This window comes from Macaca thibetana, chromosome 13 (assembly GCF_024542745.1).
Source record: "Macaca thibetana thibetana isolate TM-01 chromosome 13, ASM2454274v1, whole genome shotgun sequence".
Lineage (NCBI taxonomy): Eukaryota > Metazoa > Chordata > Mammalia > Primates > Cercopithecidae > Macaca > Macaca thibetana.
The window spans coordinates 106,487,817-106,509,808 of NC_065590.1; positions in this window are offsets into that span (position 1 = coordinate 106,487,817).

Consider the following 21,992-nt stretch of genomic DNA (forward strand, 5'->3'; position numbering starts at 1 on the left):
GCGACAGAGACAGGAAGCCTCCAGCTGCTCAGAAACCATGTCCATCAATTCAACTCTTGAGAATAAAGGTTGAATAAGGACATTCTCAGAAGAAAAGAAGAAATCTTATGAAAATAAAAACATTATCATAGAGTAAGATAAACAAAAGAAACAAAAGTTGTAAGAATTTGAAAGAAAGAAGAAAAAAAGTGTTCTTAATCACAGATGATATTTTCTACAGGGAAATCCCAAAACAAGATACAGATAGATGATAAATACTAACAAGAGAGTGGGGGAAGATCACTCGATATAAGATCAATGTATATCAATTTTGTTTTTATAACAAAATAAATAGCTAGAAATGCATTTTATAAAAGATGTCTTTTATAATATCAACCAAAATTATAAGTGTCCGAGAAACCAATCTAAAATATGTGCAAGATTTTTATGAATAAAATTATAAAATTATTTTAAAAGATGTAAACATGGCTTAATGGAAACATACACCATATTGACAGGTAAGAAAAGCCAATGTCACACATATGGGATTCCCGGATTGGTCTGCAGAGTCAAGCCCAGCCCAGCGTGGCCCAAAAGTGACCCTGAGTGTGCAGTGCAAAGGCCCTGGATCCGCCCAGAGACTCCTGAGGACAGGAGCAGCCTGTGCTCTGACGGACACCATGGCCGGTCAGGGATTTTTGGCAATTCCTGCACTGTGGTCTGGAAAAAATGAAGGGAAGCAGTCGTAGGTGGCCCCACAGGCCCAGGTGTGGCCCAGACGGGTGCAGGCTGCAGTGGGAAGGACGGGCTGCAGCCGCGGGACCAGGCCTTCACCAGGCACTGCAACAGCCCCTGGTTCCCGGGCTGAGTGTGCCTCGGACCTCACAGCTCAGCAGCCGTTAATTCCCACGGCTCACGGACTTGCTGAAACCCTAAACCTTCTACAGGAAAAAGGAGAGAACATCTTTCTGACTTTGGTGGAAGGAGAAGTGTTCTAAACATGATCTAAAAATCCATTAACAATATAGGGAAAATGGACAAAGTTGACTACATTAAAAATATGAGTTTATCTTTTCAAAGTTCTATTGTTCCACACCATTGTAGGAAGATGATAGTAAACAAGAATATATAATTTCAAATAGCTGGAAGGATACTGAGGTGTTCCCTACACAAAGACGTGGTCAGTGTTTGCGTGGCTATGCTAATTACCCTGACTTGAGTGGCACACAGTGTGCATCAAAGCATCACTGTCTACGCTGTAAAGATGCACAAGAATCATGTGCCAGTTACAACAAAATCTACATCTTCAAGGCGTTTAAAAAGATAGAAACTGGTTGAAGGTTGGCAGCACACAGATTAATGATTAGCAAAGACACTTATGTCCAGAGTATACGGAGAATTTCTAAGAATCCACAAATAACTGAAAAACCAGGCAGGGGACTGCAGAACCATGCAGAGCCCATGCATGAGGAAGACGGAATAAGACTCTGGATGAAAATGGACTCACACGCTCTAATCAGCAGCCCCTTGCTTGTTATTTAGTTCAACTCCTTATTTTCTGTAAATGCCAAAGGCAGGGTCCTTTGCTGGGAGCAGGTGTGAAGGGAGAGGGACAGAAATGATGGTGGCTCCGAGATGCACTACAGCCATCTCCATGGGGCCAAGCAGGACCGTCTGCTTCACATCAGACCGCGCCTCCAAGGTGATGGAGCCATTGTAAGATTACATCTGCTGCAGCCACAAGGAATAAGAGAACCCAGGTCTCAATCTTTCTACCTCATTCGCCTCTAAACGCAGGGACGTGTGGGGGTCCCATCACAGCCTCTGAAGAGCAATCTCCTGTGCAGTTCCTCACTCAAAAACAAAACCGAGCCGAGCTGCAAGTTCACTCTGCCAGGCCCTCTTAGACACAGATCCGTGCGGAGTGGCCTGAGTCGTCATGTGGTACTAATTTAGGTTATTGCAGCTCCATAATTGACCCTCACTTTACCAACAGTCAGTCTGACAACACCCCACCCCACTGAGTTGCTAAAATATTTTAGAATCCATTCCAGAAAATTGCTTTTCCAGATTTCTGAGTAGCAACTGCTATTGATTTGATTGCACTCACCGCGTACACAGAATGTTTAGAATTCTTCATACGTTTCCCATTATTTAGTGTCACCCAAACCAGATAACAGAGGCTTCAAGCAGAAGAGATTCGGTACTAAGCGATGTTTGCAGATGGTCCTCAGTCCATTCCACGACCAGTCTCAGGAGACACAGATCTGTGGGACTTGCCGTCCGGGAGCCGTCATCATCCTAAGCTCAGCGAGGTCTTGGTCACCCTCCTCGCCAGCCCCTCACAGTGCCATGTGTGTGGCCAAACCCAAGCTGCTGGGTCAGGCCTTCGGCCGCAGCCCTGGCCTTACCCGGCTGGTTGTTTGCATGGCCGGCTTGTAGACAGTCATAAATAAAGTTCTGAGCTTTCCCCTCAGGGGACAGAGAGCAAAGCCCACAGCCTGGGGCTGCAACAGGGATGCAGAGACACACATCCTCCCTTCCCGCGGGGCTAGCACCACCTGAACTTCCAGCACCACCAGGTGCCCAGGCCACAGTGGGACAGAACTGGTCCCTGTCATGGGATGTCAAGGCTGCAGCAGGACAGAGCTGGTCCCCATCGGGAGACATCGAGGCCACAGTGGGACAGATCTGGTCCCTGTTGTGGGACGTTGAGGCTGCAGCGGGAAAGAGCTGGTCCCCGTCTTGGGATATCGAGATCACAGTGGGACAGAGCTGGTCCCGGTTGGGAGACATCCCTGGGGCAAGCTCTGTCTCCTTTCGAGTACTGTGGGGGACAAGCAAGGAATGATGCCATCAAGATGCAGAGGCCAGCGAAGGCAGAGCATATCCTGAGCACACAGGGGTTCCAGGGCAGCTCCATCATCCCATGACCTGGGCCACCTGTGAACGCCTTCAACAGGCAAACGCGGCATCACTCAACTCCTAATTTGCTTCTGTCCCTGGGTTTTAAATCTTAAAGCCTGGCACCAAATGCCAGCCAACCACTCAAATTAAACCATGAGACCTTTCTCAGCTGCCCCGATGTGGGGGCCTTCCCAGGTGAGTCCATCTCCAGACCCCAAGTGTCTGTGGCCACCACTCTCTCTGCCCCCGCATCACCCCCACCTCTCCCATCCCTGCTGCACTCAGAAGCCAAAGACTGAAAACGCAGGGAGATGCTGCCCCCTCCTCGCTGTGCTCTGCTTTAATTCTGAGAGCAAATGCAGGGTGCAGAGGGCTGGGCATCCCACCCCAGGCCCCTGATGGCGTCCCTGCCCCCACTAGCAGGCCTGGCCGAGGGCTGGGATTTCCCCGTCACGCTTGTGTCTCTCCTACAGGACGCCACGTCCTCCCGCAATTCCATTCCCCCGACAGCCCAGGCACCCTGCGGATGTTTGTCTTGAGTGAACAAACAGACTCCCGCGTGGCTGTCGGGAGGGCCAGGCCAGGCAGCAGAGAGGGACTCACACCGGAGTGTGTGGGAGAGAACTCTTCACCTTCAGATCCTGGCACCACCACAGGGGAGCAGAGCCTTAGGTCAGGATGGGAGTGGCAGGACTCAGCCTCCAGGCAAGACATCTGCAGCCATCCACGCCCATGCTCCGGCTGATAGGGCCAGGGTGAAGCCAGCACTGGGGGCCAGGCCCGCCGGGCGCTCAGCCACCTCCTGCTCACCCCTGGCTGCTGACTTGTCCTGAGGTCAGGGCTGCACTGACACCCTCGCCCTTGTGTTTGGATTTTTGGAGGATTTGCCTCTGAGAGAGCTGCATTTCAGCCCCATGCAGATACCTGCTGCCTGCAGGGACCTGGACACGCATGCACTGCCACTCCCAGAGCCTCTACGGCGCGGATACAAGAGTCCCCTGGTCCGTGCTGACCCCGTGTCTATGGGTCCCTTGATCCCGTGTCTGTGAGTCCCCTGGACGCATTGACCCTGTGGCTGTGGGTCAGCTCTTGCTTTTCTCCTCTTTCTTCCTTCACCCTAAGGGTCAGAGCCTCAGGACACTCACTATCCAACTGGTCTGTGATTATTATTTTTAAAAAAACATCTTGCACTTTGATTAGAGTTTAATTTCATTTACTATTAACCCAATTATTTCTCACTAAGCCTCAGCTGACCCCTGTGTGGGTAGCATTCACGGGCTGCCCCAGGAGGCCCTCCCTGGAGTGAGAGCTGGCCCTGGTGCCCTGATACACAGAATGGTGCCAGGGTCCACAGTTAGGCTCAGAAGAGCTGGCTCCACTGGCTGGAATTGTGGTGGGCTTCTCAGCCTGCCAGCTTTGGTGAAGGATGTGACCTGGTCAGGGGGCCTCCTGGTTGCCTCCACCACAGTCAGGAAGGGCCAAGCCCTCCAGTGACTTGTCAGTGACCTCCGTCCACTGCCCCTGCCTGAGGACTGGGCTGAGCTGGGCCTGGACCCACCCTCAGGGGCCATGGCGTGGTGGGCAAATGTGCTGCTTTGCACTGGGACATCTCAGGACAACATCTTACACAGATGCCATTACCAATCATGGCCCTAATGAGACTGAGCTCTTGTCTAAGATCCATATAGAAACCTCGGTGCCAGCGACTGACCCCGACCCAGGCCGGGAGTGGCTGACAATGCAGCCGCAGTGAGGCCGGGCGTGCCGCAGAGCCTGGGAACCTGGAAGGGCCGGTGCAGTGAGGCCGGGCGTGCAGCAGAGCCTGGGAACCTGGGAACCTGGAAGGGCCGGCGGCTGCATGGCTGCCGTGGATGGCACCAACCTTCTGTGCGTTTTGATGGTGAGTTTTGATAGGCGCCCTTATTATCTCTAGAAAGGGTCAAAAGTCTACCAACTACGAGTAATCTTGTTATTTAAAAAAGATTTTTTTGGAAGAACTCAGTTTATGAAGACACATGCATTCCACTTGCCTCAATCTGGCTTCTGCTTCAAAACTATTAAAATTTCGCTCTCAAAGTCACTTTCAGCAGACACCTCATTGGCCCCCTGCACACCCCACATCCTAAAAACCCTTGTTCCTGGCCTGCACCCTTGTTCCTGACCTGCTCTCTTCCCCTCCTCCCCATAGGGTGCTCCACGCTCCTTTGGTGACTGTCAAAACAAACCTGATTATTCTGTAATAACAAACGGCCCCAGCTCTCAGTGGCATAAAACACAAAATGGTTGTTTTGCTCATGCCAGGTGTGCCTGCAGGTTCCCAGGTTCCTCCAGCATCAGCCATCCCAGCCCCATCCCAGACCTGCAGGGGGACTCCCCGCAGCCATCGCCCCCCCTCCCCCCCACCGCATGTGCTGGGGCTCATGGTCAATGGCACGGGCTGGGCTGGAGTATGTGGCTCACTCAGCCTCCTTCAGAGCCTCCACCTGGCCACGAACAGTAGAAAGAGGTGTTTTGACTTTGACAATCCCTCTCCTCTCTCCTCTCTCCTCCTCCTCCTCTCTCCTCTCTCCTCTCCTCCTCTCCTCCTCCTCCTCTCTCTCCTCCTCTCCTCCTCTCCTCCTCTCCTCCTCTCCTCCTCTCCTCCTCTCCTCCTCTCCTCCTCTCCTCTCCTCTTCTCTTTTCTTTTCTTTTATTGGACAGAGTTTCACTTCCACCACCCAGGCTGGAGTGCAGTGGTACGATCTCGGCTCACTGCAATCTCTGCCTCCTGGGCTGAAGCAATCCTCCCACCTCAGCCTCCCGAGTAGCTGGGACCACAGGCAGGCCCCACCACACCCGGCTATTTTTCTTTTTCTGTATTTTTTATAGAGACAAGGTTTCACCACATTGCCCAGGCTGCTCTCAAACTCCTGAGCCTAGGCCTTAACAATCTACAGCTTTATCTTGTCTCTGCACTTTCTTTTATGAATTTTGCAAAATATTTCATCTCCGTGAGTCTCTCAGTTTCTCAGTTGAATATAGGGGTGTCTAATCCCCCCTCACAATGCTCTGTGATAACGAGGCAGAATCATGGAAAACACACCTGCGTTTGGGGTTTGGCATGTTGGCATCACTTAACAAATAGTAGCCCGTGTTAGCAGGATCTTGACTATCCGTTTAATGTATCTAGCCTGATGGTAATTTCCATCAAGGTAGGAACCAGATCACACAAAAAGTAATAAAAGAAGGATTGATATAATCGCTATTTCAAGATCTAGGGCTGCATCATGATTTCTGTGTCCTCCCAGGGCATGTAGAATAGTGTCCAGTAAATAGTTATTAGAGAATTAAAGAAACCTCTGGTTTTTATCTCAGGTAGTTCTGTTGAAACACGGCATCTGCAGGGTGATATGCTGCAAAAAATAAGAGCTTTTCACTGAACCACAGCCTCAAAAGGGTCTTCTACCAAACAAAGTGACATGAACACTGGAAAAAAATGATTTTCTTTCTTCCAAGACAGATGTGGCTGGCACAAAGCCCATGTTTTGGGAATACAAAATGACAATGGTATTGATTGCCGTAACAAGCGTGTGGTTTCTGAGAGCTGAAGATGGAAACTGAAGGGATGTGTTACTTCAATTGCCTGCAGGTGTGCTGTACTTAATTCATTAAAGATGCATTTCAGAGTCGTTTTGAAAAGATTACCTCATTGATGTGGGCCAGGGTTGCCAGGAATCATGAGCTGCACTGGACTAAACCCACTTCTCAGTGAAACTCCAAACACCACCTTCGAGGTTGTGCAGGTTTCCCCAAAACACTTGGGTGGACTGGAATTTTGAGTGAGGACATCTGTTAGCTAATCAGTGACCAACTATTTTGCTAAAACACCTTTGCCCTCAACTGTGTTTAGATTCTCTCTTTTTTTTCCTTGTTGTCAAATTCTTATTAGGAAAAAAATACCACCATTATAGTTAGCAAAGTTGCATGTATAAATACATAAGCATTTTATTCTATTTGGCTCTACATTTCATATACAAAGTCTAGTCTAAATACTTAAATTTGAAATATCGTTTGGGATTTATAAGGGAGAAGGATACAGACAACCTGGAGAACTTCCCTTTTTCTAAACTTACCTCTTCAAAAGACAAATGTGAGCATCTCCAGGCTGCAGAGAGAAAGTAAGTGTTCTATGGGATGAGAGAGCTGCCTCCTTGAAACATTTCAGATGGGATTACCTCCCACGCTTATGGGCTATGCTCAAATCTGTTCTACAAACAGAAGTATCTTCAAGTCAGGTTGAAACACAAGTGCAGTTGAGATTGGAAGCTCTTCAGATTGTCACCGCTGTTGATGTCACGGCATGAACGCGCTTCCGTGATGTTCACAGCCTCCCTACCTAGAAGCCTCCTTAGCTTCCTGAGACACGATTTTCTCATTGTAAAAACTCCTGGTTCCACCCCCTTCTCTGTCTCATAAGGAGTCTCTGATAGAATGATCCTCATGCCTTAGCAGGTAAATGAGGCCGCTGCTGCAGGACGCCAGCCCCAGGTGTCACCACTGTAACACAGCCAGTGATTCCCGCTGGGTGGGTGGCTGTGGGACCCTGCCCCAGGCTCCATCTGTCCAGCCCGTGCATCTTCCAGGGTTCATTCACACTTATCCTGGAGGTGAAAACAGAGCGAGAAAGGGGAGGATCTTTGGGAACTTTTAAGCAGGTGACAGGAAGTGTCACCTGTCATCTCTGCCTACATCTCCTGAGCCAGTGCTAGCAGGAGACCTCACCTCTGGGAAGGGGCTGGGAAGTGTCCCCAGTGAGCAAGTGTGGGCAACAGAGAGAATGTGGGTGTGGGGGAGCCCTAAGCCTTCTCTGCCAAACATACCACGATAGTAATCACGACTTCATAAAACTGACCCTGCTTTAGACATTCACGGTGAAATACGCACCACATGTGCAAACACTTGTCGGGTGAGCAAGTTGTTTTTTCTCTTAGAAAAATCATATTTGTAAAAAACATACATTACTATGTTCCAAAAACTCCCAGTTGTAATTATCTTTAAAACTACAAGGATCCTGATGTGATGCAAATTCAGTTTGTTTGGATGCATTTATCTGTGCATCCGTTTAACCTCTATCCCTTCATTCACACTGTGATTGCATACTGCACCCTCTATCCCTTCATTCACTCTACAATCGCATACTATATCCTCCATCCCTTCATTCACACTATGATTGCATACTGTACCCTCCATCCCTTCATTCACTCTACCATTGCCTACTGTAACCTCCATCCCTTCACTCTACAATTGCCTACCGTATCCTCCATCCCTTCATTCACACTGTGATTGCATACTGCACCCTCCATCCCTTCATTCACTCTACAATCGCATACTGTAACCTCCATCCCTTCATTCACACTGTGATAGCATGCTGTACCCTCCATCCCTTCATTCACTCTACAATCTCATACTATACCCTGCATTTCATTCACTCCACAATTGCCTACTATAACCTCCATACCTTCATTCACACTATGATTGCATATTGTATCCTCCATGCCTTCATTCACTCTACCATTGCCTACTGTAACCTCCATCCCTTCACTCTACAATTGCCTACTGTGTCCTCCATCCCTTCATTCACTCTACGAGTGCATCTTGCAGAGCTGCACAGCTCTGTGCAGATATGAGCCTAAGAGGCAGACAGAGCCTGTGTCGTGTGAGCTGGGTATCTGAAGTTGCAGTCTAACAGAGAGAAAGAAAATAAAACAACCAGAATTGTATTTTCTGGGAAAGAAAGAGCTGGTATGACAAACTCAGAGGAAAGACGCCTGCTGGGTAAAAATCCCTCTGAGCCTTTAAGCAGGTGACAGGAAGTATCACCTGTCATCTCCGCCTACATCTCCTGAGCCAATGATCCCACCAATTTCATCATTGAAACTGCAGCGATGCTATCAGCACATTTTTGGTAAATATGCTGATATAACAGAAATGCCAAATAACAGAAATAACATAACAGAAATGCCATAACAGAAATGCCAATCATGTTTTAATTGTTGATAACAAGAGAACCAAGATGTGGTGACCCAACCTCCCCAGATGAAACCCAACCAGTCCACTGAGTTCAAACTAGTCCCACTTCTAGGTATCCACTCCTGTTCTCTGAAATCAGATTTGAAAGTGACACATACAAACTCACTTTATAGAAACCACACATAGAAGTAAACTCCACCGTCATGCTATGATGAAAGGTGACATGTGGGCTTCAATGTCTCCCAGGGGTGCTGTATAAATCCGGTTACTCAGCGCCTGGCCTTGCTATCAGGACATGCCTCAGAGCCGGGGGCTCAAGCACACTTGATGGGGCAGCTTACGTTAGCCTAAGTGTGTGATCCCCACCTCCAGGCAGAGCTGACACAGAGGACTCAGATGCGGGAGGGACACCCTGTAGGCAGCGGCCCACAGGTGAGGGCCCACAGCCCAGAGCTGGGGAAGCCTGGAGCCCTTCCCACCCCATGGTAGCCCCCTTTGGCCACCTCTGTGTTTACCTCCTGCCTGTCCTCAACATTCCTGGCAATGCTGAGGCCCTTTCCCATCGTCTCTCCTCTTCTGGGTCCTTTCCTCCTCAGGTCAGTCCCCTTCGTGTTCATTTTTACCTGGATACAAAGTGGAAGGTCGAGGGAAACTGGATTCTCGAATGGTGGGGCTGAGTGGGGTGGCTCCACCTCACCCTTTTTAAGGCTGTCTCTGCTCTACTGATTCCTGTTCCTTAAAACCTTCGATGACACACGCCTTGTTTTAAAGCATCATCTGTGATTCCCAAATCTTCACCATGGGACTTGGTGTCCACGCAAGACTGGCAGAAGGGGAAGAACAGACTTAGTCCAGATAAAGGGAAGAGAGCAAGTTGGCAGGATCATTCCTGCAGATGAAATGCGGAATCTGCTAGCCCCAGAGCTCAGGGGCTCAGGGCTGCCTCTGCGTCTCAGGGCCTGTTCACAGGGCCCTGCGTGCTCTTTTTCTCAAAAAGAGTTCTGCAAACTGTGTGAGTTCTATCTCCCAAAATTCTGTATCTGCCTCTGCAAAGTGGAATCTAAGAATCATAGAAGTTGAGCTCTGGAATTTGACATTTCAAGTTCCATGATTTCATTGTTATGATAACCTCTACATTATTAGTTTGAAAGGCTCGTCTTTTGCAGTGAGAATTAGTAGCAATGAGAATTAGTAGTTGATAGAATTCATGAAAGACACTGTTAGTCTTGTGGACGCCAGTTCTCAAGGTGAATACCCTGGGCACCATCGCGGAAGTGGGGGCTCCGGGGACCCAGGCGTCACTCGCTGCTGACTTCATTCTGTGCTGCCCCAAGGACGTGGTCAGGCCGAGAAGCCAGGCAGATTTCAGAGTCCTGAAACACGTCTGGGGTCAGAAGACCCAGGCGCCAGCCCCAGCTCCACCAGCCAGGTGCACATGGCTCATCCCACTTCCTCAGGAAAAATGAACAGCCAGACCCACTGAGCTGGGGCAGAAATGGATCACAGAGCACGGCAGCCACGGAAGGCCTCACGCACCCCGGCTCTCACTTTCTCTGCTCTTTCTTACGCCCCAGAAAGCGATTTTCCATTTCAGGGTCGACCCCTTCCTGGTTAGGGGAAAACTTTGAAAAAGTCGCGGAGGCCCGACGCCGTGGCTCACGGCTGTAATCCCAGCACTTTGGGAGGCCGAGGCAGGCAGATCATGAGGTCAGGAGATCAAGACCATCCTGGCTAACACGGTGAAACCCCATCTCCACTAAAAATACAAAAAAAAAAAAAAATTAGCTGGGCAAGGTGGCGGGCGCCTGTAGTCCCAGCTACTCTGGAGGCTGAGGCAGGAGAATGGCATAAACCCGGGAGGCGGAGCTTGCAGTGAGCTGAGATTGCGCCACTGCACTCCAGCCTGGGCAACAGAGCGAGACTCCATCTCAAAAAAAAAAAAAAAGAAAAAGAAAAAGAAAAAAGAAAAAGAAAAAAGAAAAAGAAAAAGTCGAGGAGACCAGACCCTGAGACAAGGACTGTTTATGATGTGCGGCCCACAGTGGAACCTGCTCGTGATGTCCATTTACAGGTACTCATGTGGTGTGTATCACGGAGCTGAATTGCCATCACTTGGATGCAGCACAGAAGGTCAAACTGGAGACTTCTGAGTTTATCACACGTGGAGCACAGTAAAGGCGGGTGGGAACTGAGGTTCTAACACGGCACAATCTCTTTAAATTCCTCATGTTAGAATTCATTTCTGGCAAGTCCTGGGTGAATTAGTCATCGCACCTGAAGAAGTATGAAGAAGTGCCTGTTTACATCGAGAGGAGGTTGGCTGTCCTCTTAGCTCAGGGTGCGCTGTGGGGCCCTGTGGGGATGCTGCTTGGCAGTGGTGCCTCCCCTGCACCTTCCCGCCAAGTTCAGGTGTCTCCTTCAAACCCAACCAGAGCCCCCAACATCCCCAACTGGCCTTTAAGGTCTTCCCAGTGAGATTTCCTTCTTTCTTTTCTTCATGTTCCTCACAGGCGCTCTTAAACCTCCTTCCATTTCTCCTCACAACCTTCATCAGGTGGGGGGTAGTGTTTCACGTCCAGCCTTCACAGAGAGTCATGTGCTCAAAAGAGATAACAAAACCTGTTTCTTTCCTTGCAGTGCTTTGCAGTAATAGGCCTTCCATCCAAATGCATTGCACCGAACTAAATTTGCAACGATGGTCTGCAACTCCCTAGGAACTCTGAAAAGCATGCATGCAGTTTTCAGAATTCCTGAGGCTCAACTCTTTCCTGAATTTTTCCTGTTCCTACTACCCGTTGGTTAAGTTCCCTGCCTATGTTCCCTGACACCACCGTGCAAACCCTTGTAATGTAGTAGTGGAGAAGGCTCATCAGCCTACTTGATGCTGTTTTCAGTGCAGATGCTGTCCTGGGAGAAGTCACAGCAGCTGTCTCCCTGTTGAGTCTCCTGTGCTTGGTGCAGATCCAGATTCAATGAAAGGGAGTGTCAGGGAACAAAAGATCCATGGTCTAGTCTGGCTGTGTATGTGTGTGTGTGTGTGAATGTGTGTGTACATGGGTGTGTGCACATGTGCATGCATGTATAAATGTATACAAGTGTGTATGTGTGTGTATGTGTGTATATATGTGTGTTCATGTGGGAGTGTGTATGGGTGTATGTGCACACATGCATTTATGTATAAATGTGTACGAGTATATTTGTGTGCATGTGTGTATATATGTGTTTGTGTGGGTGCATATGTGTTTATATGGGTGTGTGTGCACATGTGTATGCATAAATGTGTACAAATGTGTGTGTGCATGTGTGGGTATACATGCGTGTTTATATGGTGTGTGCACACATGCATGTATGTATAAAAGTGTACAAGTGTGTATGTGTGTGCAAGTGTGTATACACACATGTTCATGCGGGTGTGTATGTGTGAATATGGGTGTGTGTGCACATGTGCATGTGTGTATAAATGTGTATAAGCATCTGTGTACATGTGTGTATATATCTGTGTATATGGGTGTGTGTGCACATGTGTATGCCTGTATAAATGTGTACAAGTGTGTACATGTGTTCATGCCTGTATATATGTGTTCGTGTGTGTATTGGTGTCTGTGAGCCTGTGTGCATATGTGTATATATGTGGTGTGTGGGTGTGCCTATGTCTATGTATATGTGAAATTTTCTTTGGGTAGTTTTTGGAAGCACAACTTTAAGCTACCAATCTCTAAAATGTGCATAGACTCAGCCATAGAAACATAGCACATTAATATAGCAGCAGGCATTAAAACTTAATTTTAAAAGCTATTTGATTAGCTTAAGCTCTTTGAGCTAATTGCAATCCGAGATTTTTTTGAGACTTAGCTTGGGTGCTAAGATAAAATCATGTATTGAAAGTTTGTTTTACATGCTGACTAAATTAAAGACACCTGGAATTCTAGGAAATTGGTGACATTAATGTTCAGATGCATTTTCTTTGTCAAAATTAACTTGTCTCTCTCATCCTGTGAGGTCTGGGGTTCACTGTTGTGATGAGGCCCAGCGACCAGCACCTCTAAATGTAGAGTAATTTATTAGAATTTAAGAACCTCATCCAAAAATGTCTTTGAACCACCTAGTTCCAGTCATGCGATCTGGGGTTTGGTCAGTTACCCTCATTTACATCTCCTCTGGGGTGTTTAACACAAAGAACTGAGATGCCCTCATGGTGCAGGTTAATGTGACTGTGCCTCACAGTTTTGTTTGTTTTCTAAGAGTTGCCATATTTTGCGAGCAGATCCTGAAAGGCTCTGCTCCACTGTTTTTCTGTGGCTTGGTGGCCGCCAGCCTCCCTGGCAGTCACAAGCACGGCTGTGGGTGCAGACGTGCAATCCTCAGCAGCGCCTTGGTGGCTCACTCCTTTGATCTTCTACAGGTGAGACTGCCAATATTCTACAGTTTGTATTCTACAAAATCAGCACCTTTGGAATGATTCTATCTAATACAGCAGACATTAAAGATACAAGCCCGGTGTCTCCACGGGTGAGACAGTCACAGGGGATGCTGGAGAGAGGGCAGAGCTCTTGCATTCTGCCTGGCATCCATTTGAGGACTGTGCACTCTCAAGCTTGACTCACACACTTGATGTTCTCATTAATTCAAGACCCTAGAACTGCCAGTCGGAGAGGAATAACCAGGGTTTCCCCATCAAGTTAATGTCTTAATTAACCTGTGCTTCTTTATTTTCAGCAAAAGCAGGGGTTGTTTTCTCTGGAGATTAGAGGTTTTTAATTTTGTGCACACCTACTGACAGTTCGTCATATGCATACATGTCATGGGCCACATAAGATTTTGGTAAAGAATGTGCTGCATATACTGAAAATCCCTGCTGCCCAGGGCAGTTGCAGCCATTGTAACCATGCTAAGGTCTCAATGCAATGCTTTCCTTATGTGTGTGTGCTGATTGATGTTGGTGTAAACAAACCTGCCGCACTGCTAGTTGTATAAAAGTGTAGCACACACAACTATGTACAGTATGCTTAGTAATAAATGACTGTGTCACTCTTTTATGTATTTACTATACTACAGGGGTTCCCAACCCCCAGGCCATGAACCAGTACCAGCCTGCGGCCTGTTAGGAACTGTGGCACAGCAGGAGGTGAATGGCAGGACAGGAGAATCCAGTGAGACTCCTGTCGTGAACTGTGCATGAGAGGGATCTAGGTTGTGCACTCCTTATGAGAATATAATGTCTGATGATCTGAGCTGGAACCGTTTCATCCAGAAACCATTCCCCCCGACTCTGGTCCATGGAAAAACTGTCTTCCACAAAAGCAGTCCCTGGTGCCAAGAAGGTTGGTGACTGCTGCTACACAATATTTTTAGCATTATTTTAGAATGGACCCCTTCTACTTATAAAAACAAAATGGTTAACAGTGAAACAGCCTTCAGCAGTCCCTTCGAGGAGGATTCCAGAAGAAGGCATTATCAGAGGAGATGACAGTGCCATGTATGTTACTGCCCCTGAACCTTCCAGGGAACAAGATGTGGAGGGTTAGGGTTAGAACAGTGATGTTAATGATCCTGAGCCTGTGTAGGCCTAGGTTAATGTGTGTGTTTGTGTCTTACATTTTAATAAAAAAGGTTAAAAAAGTAAAAATTAAAAAGCTTATAGAATAAGGATATAAAAAAAGTATTTTTGTACATCTGTACAATGTGTTTGTGTTTTAAGCTAAGTGTTATTACAAAGAGTCAAAAAGATTAAAAACTTAAAAGTTTATAAAGCTAAAAAGTTATTTCATAAGGTTAAGCTAAGCTTAATTTATTATCAAGAAAAGAGAAATATTTGCAATGAACTGAGTGTTGCCTAAGTGTACAGTGTATATAAAGTTGACAGAAATGTCCAAGAGTCTAGGCCCTCACAGGCACTCACCACTCACTCACCAACACCCAGAGCAACAACTTCTATCCTGCAAGCTCCTTTCGTGGTAAATGCCCTATACAGGTGCACCATGTTTATCTTTTATACCATATTTTTACTGCACCTCTTCTACACGTTGCTATGTTTAGATACACACTCTCCACTGTGTTACAGCTCCCTGCAGTTCTGGCACAGTCATCTGCTGTACAGGTTCGTAGCCTAGGAGCATGAGGCTACACCTTATGACCGAGGTACATCATAGGCTGTAACTTCTAGGCTCTGTTCACATACACCCTATGATGTTTTGATGTTTGCACAGTGACGAAATTGCCTAACAATGCATTTCTCAGAATGTATCCCCAGCGTTAAGCAATGCATGACTGTACACATAAAACCTATACAACCAGGAATCAACTGGCCAAGGCTAGAAGCACGTGTCCAGCCATGTGTGGAAGCAACACGGAGTTTCTACTGACACCAAACTTTACCTGAGTTTCGAGCCCCTGCAAAAGGGTCAAGAAACTCCAGCCTCCACATTCCAGAAATGGTTCCCTGCGAAGATCACCTTCCTCGCAGGATGTAGAGGAGACCCAGGGGTCCTCTTTCTACCCGGGCAGGCCAGGCTCAGACCCTCCAAATTCCCTGTTCTTGTCTCACTAGTAACTGACCACGGTGGACGAGACGCCCAGGACGGAGCCACCCTGTGCCCCCTACAGGGAGTAGCAAGCCCTGGCCTGCTTCTCCAGGCATCTGCTAACCCCAGCCTAAGACCCCTCCCCGCTGACTATTCCGCCCATGCTCCCCCGTAGGACGTCTCTCTGGCTGTGGTCATTCCTTCTCATATCAGAGAAGCACGTGTCTTCCTGAGTGGGAGACGCTTGGGGGTCTTCTGGCGGGAACCTCTCCCTGTTGAGAGAACCCTTCCTTACCTGAGTTCAGATGTAATTTTTTATTGGGCACAGCACCACCTGTATATATCCTATTTATCTGCCAGGCAAATGCAAAAAAAAAACCCGGCTAAGATAATATGCGTAATGCAATCTGCATATTGCAATGTTTTAGTTTTTTCCCGTTTTATAGTAAATAACTTGGGCTGGCTTCGTTTTCTGATCTCCAAAATGAGGGCCGAGAGGAGTTAGGCAGCATGTCAGCGCTAGGTGGCGCCCGAGGATTTTTTTTTTTTTAACAAATGATCCCAAATGTTCTGGAATCCGCGGCTCTTCCCGCCCAAAGCGCCGCTGCGTCCCAGGGCGGTTCCCACACCGCGTGCCGGGGCGCGTCTTCCCTCCCGCGGGCGTCGCAGCGGTGCGAGCAGGTGGGTGCGGGTGGCCTGTGTTCGTCTCTCCCAGCTTTGTGGAGGTGTGGCTGGGCCTGTGGGAACACGGACACCCTCCCTATCGCGCTGAGGGGCCCGGGGACGGTCCCCGTGTCCCTGGAGCTGACGGAGCCGCCATGCGCGGCCGAGGGCTCTGCGGATTCACCCTGTTCCAGGCGGCGCCGACTCCCCTCGCGTCGCGTGTGCCGTTTCGTCACAGGTCGGGCCGGGCGCGGAAACACCCGCCTCCCTAGGCCTGAGGGAGCCTGAGCCTCCGGGCCCGCCAAGGAAATGTCCCATGTGGAGACACGAGGCTGCTGTGGACGCGCCTCCTCCCTCCCCCGCGGCGCGGCGCTGTGGACTCGGTCCGGCTCCTCCGCAGCAACAAAATGGAGTCATCAGGCCACGCTGGTGCGATGGAAGCCAAGGCCCTGGCAGAGCCCGGGGCCGGCGGAGCCCGCGGCGTGTGGGCCCCGCTCCTCAGAGGGGCCGATTAGGGGCCGAACTCCCCGGGGTGGGCCGGGGCCGGGGGAACCGAGCATCGCAGCCCCGTGGACGGATCCGGGGTCAGGGCCTCGGCTGAACGGTGAATCCGGGCGCCTGGAGTAGCGCAGACACCGCGGGCCTGTGGGGTCGCTAGACCTTTAACGGCGTCCGGGGCTGGGGATCCTCACCTCACCTCCGGCTGCAGCGCCACCTGCGTCCCGGCCTCCGGGGTCACCGTTTCCCTCCTGGGACGGCGCCATTCCTCAGCCTCCGCTCCAGCAGCCGGGGATGACCCGGAAAGTGGCAGCCAGTGGCCTCTGTCCTGGGCCACCTGGGGCCGGGCTTGTCACCTCGCATTCCAGAAAACACAGAGCCCTGTGCCCCGGGGCACTTTCTCTAAAAACGCCGTGGGCCACGCCTCACTGAGTAATCCGTGCTTCTTCATTTTAATAAGACGGATCATCCGTACACCAGCCAGACCTCACTCCAACCCTAAAAGTAACCGTAACTGTAAAAAACATCCCACAAAGCTAGATGTGAAAACTGGTATGAGCTGTTAAAACAAGCATAATTTTATTTGGCTTATTTGCTAAATACATTTGTATGTGTTGCATAATATGCTCAATGTTATACAAATATGCTTACTGAGTAGAAAGGAAATGTCATATGCGAAGGCCAAATCAATGGGGGACATGAGGTATTATTGTCTATCTTAATTTTTTAAGCAAAATATATTCACCTCCAGCTAAAATTTTCATTTTAAAAAAGTAGATACCATCAATAAGAGGATTATAAAGCTCTTTTGACTCATTAGTAATGAAAAGCAACCTCGCCATGTAAAAGGAATTTTCGCCATTGTGAAATAACGCAATATATATGTAAAGTTGTGATTTTTTAACCAACTTTCCTACAATAGCATATTTGATGTGTCAATGATAGATATTTAAGGTAGCAGAATTAAAATATTAGTAATATGGACAAAATCATACTTAAAATCTTAATGTTTTAAGACATTTTTCATCAAAATAGGTAACCCCAGTACTTCGCAATTGTAAACAATGAGGTGTATAGTATGTACTTTATTATTATTGTAATAAACATTAGCTAAAAGATAAACCTTACTTATCTTCCCACCTAAATATATTACTCATGAATTGAACTTTCAAGCAAGGGTGGCAGAAAATAAAACAGGAGAGGCGAATGTTAGCTTCCTGCAATCCCGTGTGTGTGGGAAATGTGCGTCTAGCAGCAGGCTGTCATTACTGCTTAATGAAGGCTGATATAAACCTCACCCGCATGCCTGCCGGAAACAGATTCATTCACACGACGCTCCAGCCTGGGACCAAGGCATGCAGTGCACAAGCAGCAAGGTTGGGAAATGTTCCTGGAAGCAAAAGTCTAAAAACCTGGGCACAAAATGGATGGGATATTCAGGTTTGTCACGCGCAACTCAAAGGAATTAAAATAAGCGACGTGAATTGACTTACTGAAAAATTCAGCGTGGTGTGTAATGAGGAAGATGATGTCAGTAGGAAAACACAGAGACCTGAGCAGTTGTAGGGATGAACAAAAAATAGGCCCCAGTGTAAGTCGCCCGAGTCCCTGTGCTCCTAGCTGTGGACTTCTGCCCTTCCCCTCCCTTCTTCTGTCTCTCAGTCTGGGCCTTGGTCTCTCACCTGTAACAAGAACATTCAGTCAACTTCCAATCAAAGGCACCTAAATCACAGTCACTGAAGCAAGGACAAAGTGCCTGAGTCAGACATGAAAGGAGTGGCAGGAATCTTGGCTAAGGAAGAGTCACTTCGAATTAATACAGAAATGCACATAAATGTAAACACATAGGTGGGTACAATGGCTTACACCTGTAATCCCAGTACTTTGGGAGGCCAAGGTGGGCAGATCAGTTGAGGTCAGGCATTCGAGACCAGCCTCGTCAATGTCATAAAACCCTGTCTCTACTAAAAATATACACGAAAAATTAGCTGGGCATGGTGGCACATGCCTGTAATCCCAGCCACTGGGGAGGCTGAGGCGGGAGAATTGCTTGAACCCAGGAAGCAGAGGTTGCACTGAGCCAAGATGGCGCTGCTGCACTCTAGTCTTGGTGACAGAGTGAGACTCTGTCTCAAAATAAATAAATACACATAGATATCCATGCAGATGGTCAGAGTGCCTGCTATTATCCCTGAGGGCCAAGAGGCTCAAGTCTCCCTGTGATATCTGCTGAGTCTCCCAGGCGCATGCCTGTGTCTGCTGCTTCCCCACCCAGCTGCCGACCCTCAGGTGCTTTTCTGCACCATGTGCTGTGAGAAGCTGGGGCACTGGGGGTCAGGACCAGACCCATCCATGTTCCTAGGCCTCCCCGGAGCACCCAGCACCCTGCGTTGATGATAAGGAATACCTGCATCTGCACATTTCTATAACTTGATGATGTTCTTCTGTATCTGACAATGTCATTAGCAGCTATCCCTTCAAATGTGAACTCACTCAATTCAGTAATTACAGAGGAAGAAAACTGAGTCGAGACCGTGATGGGACTGGCGGGTGAAGAGCCAACTGACAGCACTGTCTGTGGGCACCAGGCCCTTAGGCCCCTCAGACACTCCGCTTGGATTCACTCATTTATTCCATCAATAAATGCTGACTGACATTTTATTTTTCTTACCTCTGTTTCTCTTACCACCTCTTATGTGTGTGGTAAGAGAAACAGAGGTAAGAAAAATAAAAATGTTTTCCTCCCTTGGGAGCAGAGCTTCTCTAAGAAGGAATTAAATGATAAAAACACACAAACACAATGAAGCAGGGTAGCTGCAGATTGTGACAGCTCTCTAAGAAATAAACCAGTACCATGATGGAGCAGGGTGGTGATCCTTGAGATGGGATCAAGGACAAAAAGGAAGCCGTGGGACAACTAAGTGGAAAACAGTCCAGGCCAAAGGAAGCCAAGGGAGAGCAACATCCCCACCACAGCGGGGGGGTATCAGAGATGCTGGAGAGGGAGCATCACATCATCATGTAGGTTTCTTAGGAAACGGAAGGACATTGGATTATATAGCTCAAGAGAATTGGAGAAAACTTAGAGGGTTTCAGTAGGGACAGGACATGATTACATTTAATTAAAAAATGCCACTCTGGCTTGTATCAGGCACAGATTGCAGAGACCTAGTGCAGGACCAGAGGTGACAGATGGGGTAAGGTGCACCGGTTATGTGGATGGTAATGTACAGTATTAAAATGTGTGTAGTAGAAAAGAAGAAAGGCCAATAATTAATTATTGTCATCTCAAGAAGTTAGAAAAAGAGCAACAAGTGAGCGTCAAGAAGGAAAGAGTTGTAAAGATTAGAGTTGCAATTAGCAAAATAGAAAACATCATAAAATAGAAAACCTGAAGACGTGACTAGTCATTTGAAAACACTAATAAAATTGGCAAATCTCTACAAGGAATTGTAAAAAATTTTACTTCATCATGAGGATATCAAGAATAAAAGTGTGACTAACATTATAGACTGCAGAGTTAACAAAATAAAATATTTAACAAATTATTAAAAAACATAACTTACTAAAATAAACTGAATATATTTCCCCAGTAACTGTTAAAATAGAACTTACTGCCAAAAACTTCCCCCCAAAACTGCACTTTAGTACTTCAAATTACCTTTAGACAGTGTTTAGATGCATGCCAGTTTCAATAATGGTTACTTAAAAAATAAAAAGTTAACAAAAAGAAAGGGAAAATGTGAACTAAATCACTCAATCTAATAGGAGTCAAGAGAGTAGAATATGGAACACTATTAACAAATTTGGTAAATATAAAACATAAAATAAGCCACTAAACATCAACTAAATTATATCTCCCATCAAAATGAAAATAAATGGACAAAAAATGTCAAAATCAAAATTGAATTGATTGTTAAATTGAAAATAAAAAATATGGATAGTCAAATCTGCTTACAAAAGACTCATCAAAAACTTCAAAACATAGACATTTTGAAAGTATTACTTTATATTTGTTTTTACAATGACTTTTAAAAGTTTGGGATTAGCTATACTTTGATATGTTGATGTAATTCATGTAAAACTTTTTTTTCATTTTTTTCTCATAAAATTGGACAGGTCCATAAAACTATTGACCCTGCTAATATTTCAAATTGCTGATTTAATTAGTTTAGTGGCATAAACCTTTAGTTATATACTTAAGGGTTTGTTTTAGCCCTTTAATAATGAGCTCCATTAGGAGCACCTGTGGTTATAAATTGTCATCTATATACTGCTTTAACTATATTCCCCAAACTTAATGTATATTATTTTCATTATTATTCATCTCTCTATATTTCATAATTTTCATTTGATATTTCTTTTATTCAGAGTGAAATGTAGATTTAGTTTATTTTATAAATGTATGCTGTTCTATGTTAAAATAACTTTTTTTATCTTTATCTAACTTAATGCTACCTCTATCAAGGAAGTTTTATGTCTTACACTAACTTTTTGTAATGACATCAATTTGTTCTCTGGCCTGATACATGGTCGATACTGGAATGTTTCACTTGTACTTGAAGAAAACATGCATTTCCCAGGTCTTTGATGTGAAACTGTACATCTGTTAGATCAAGATTGTTAACTTTGTTGCTCAATCATCTGTAGCAAAATATAAACACAACACACACACAAGTAAACAAAACATATTAAGACAAATTTATGATAATTTCAAAAAGGAAGAGTTTCAATATTACAACATTACTGTCATAAAAGTTAATATTAAACTAAATATCAAAACCCTAAGATCTTCCTAATAAATATAATAAAAAGAGCATTTCAATAAATTAAAAACTCATTTCTGATTTAAATAGTTAACCTTTAGGAAACCAAGAAAAGTAAACATTTAGAAAATTGATGAAGGTTATTTACCAGAAAATAGAGCAAACAGTATACTTAATTAGAAGAGAACCAAAGATGATGACAAATAGCATTTTTATTCAGCATTGTTATTGAAGTCATAATGCATGCTGTAAACCAAAAAGATGAAAGCTGTAAGAATTCAAAAAATAATCCCTGTTACTATTGACAGATGATGTTTGTCCACTCAGTTTAACTGAGAGAATATAATAAAGAAAATTATCACTTTGTATTGAACAAAATTAAATAAGAAAGGACTCATATACAATATCCATGAATAGAAACGTGTATTATCATAAAGATGTCATCTGTCCTCTAAAAAATTCTTATATTCTGTGTAATTCCAGTAAAAATCTTGACAGGGTTTTATATAAACTTTGAAAATAGTATTCCAAAATTCATGTAAACAGGGCAATTTTGAAAAAAAATCACATGATGGTGACTTTTCTTACTAGGTGTCATGATATATTACAAAACTTTAGTGATTCCATATTCTCTAAAAATAAGTAGCTT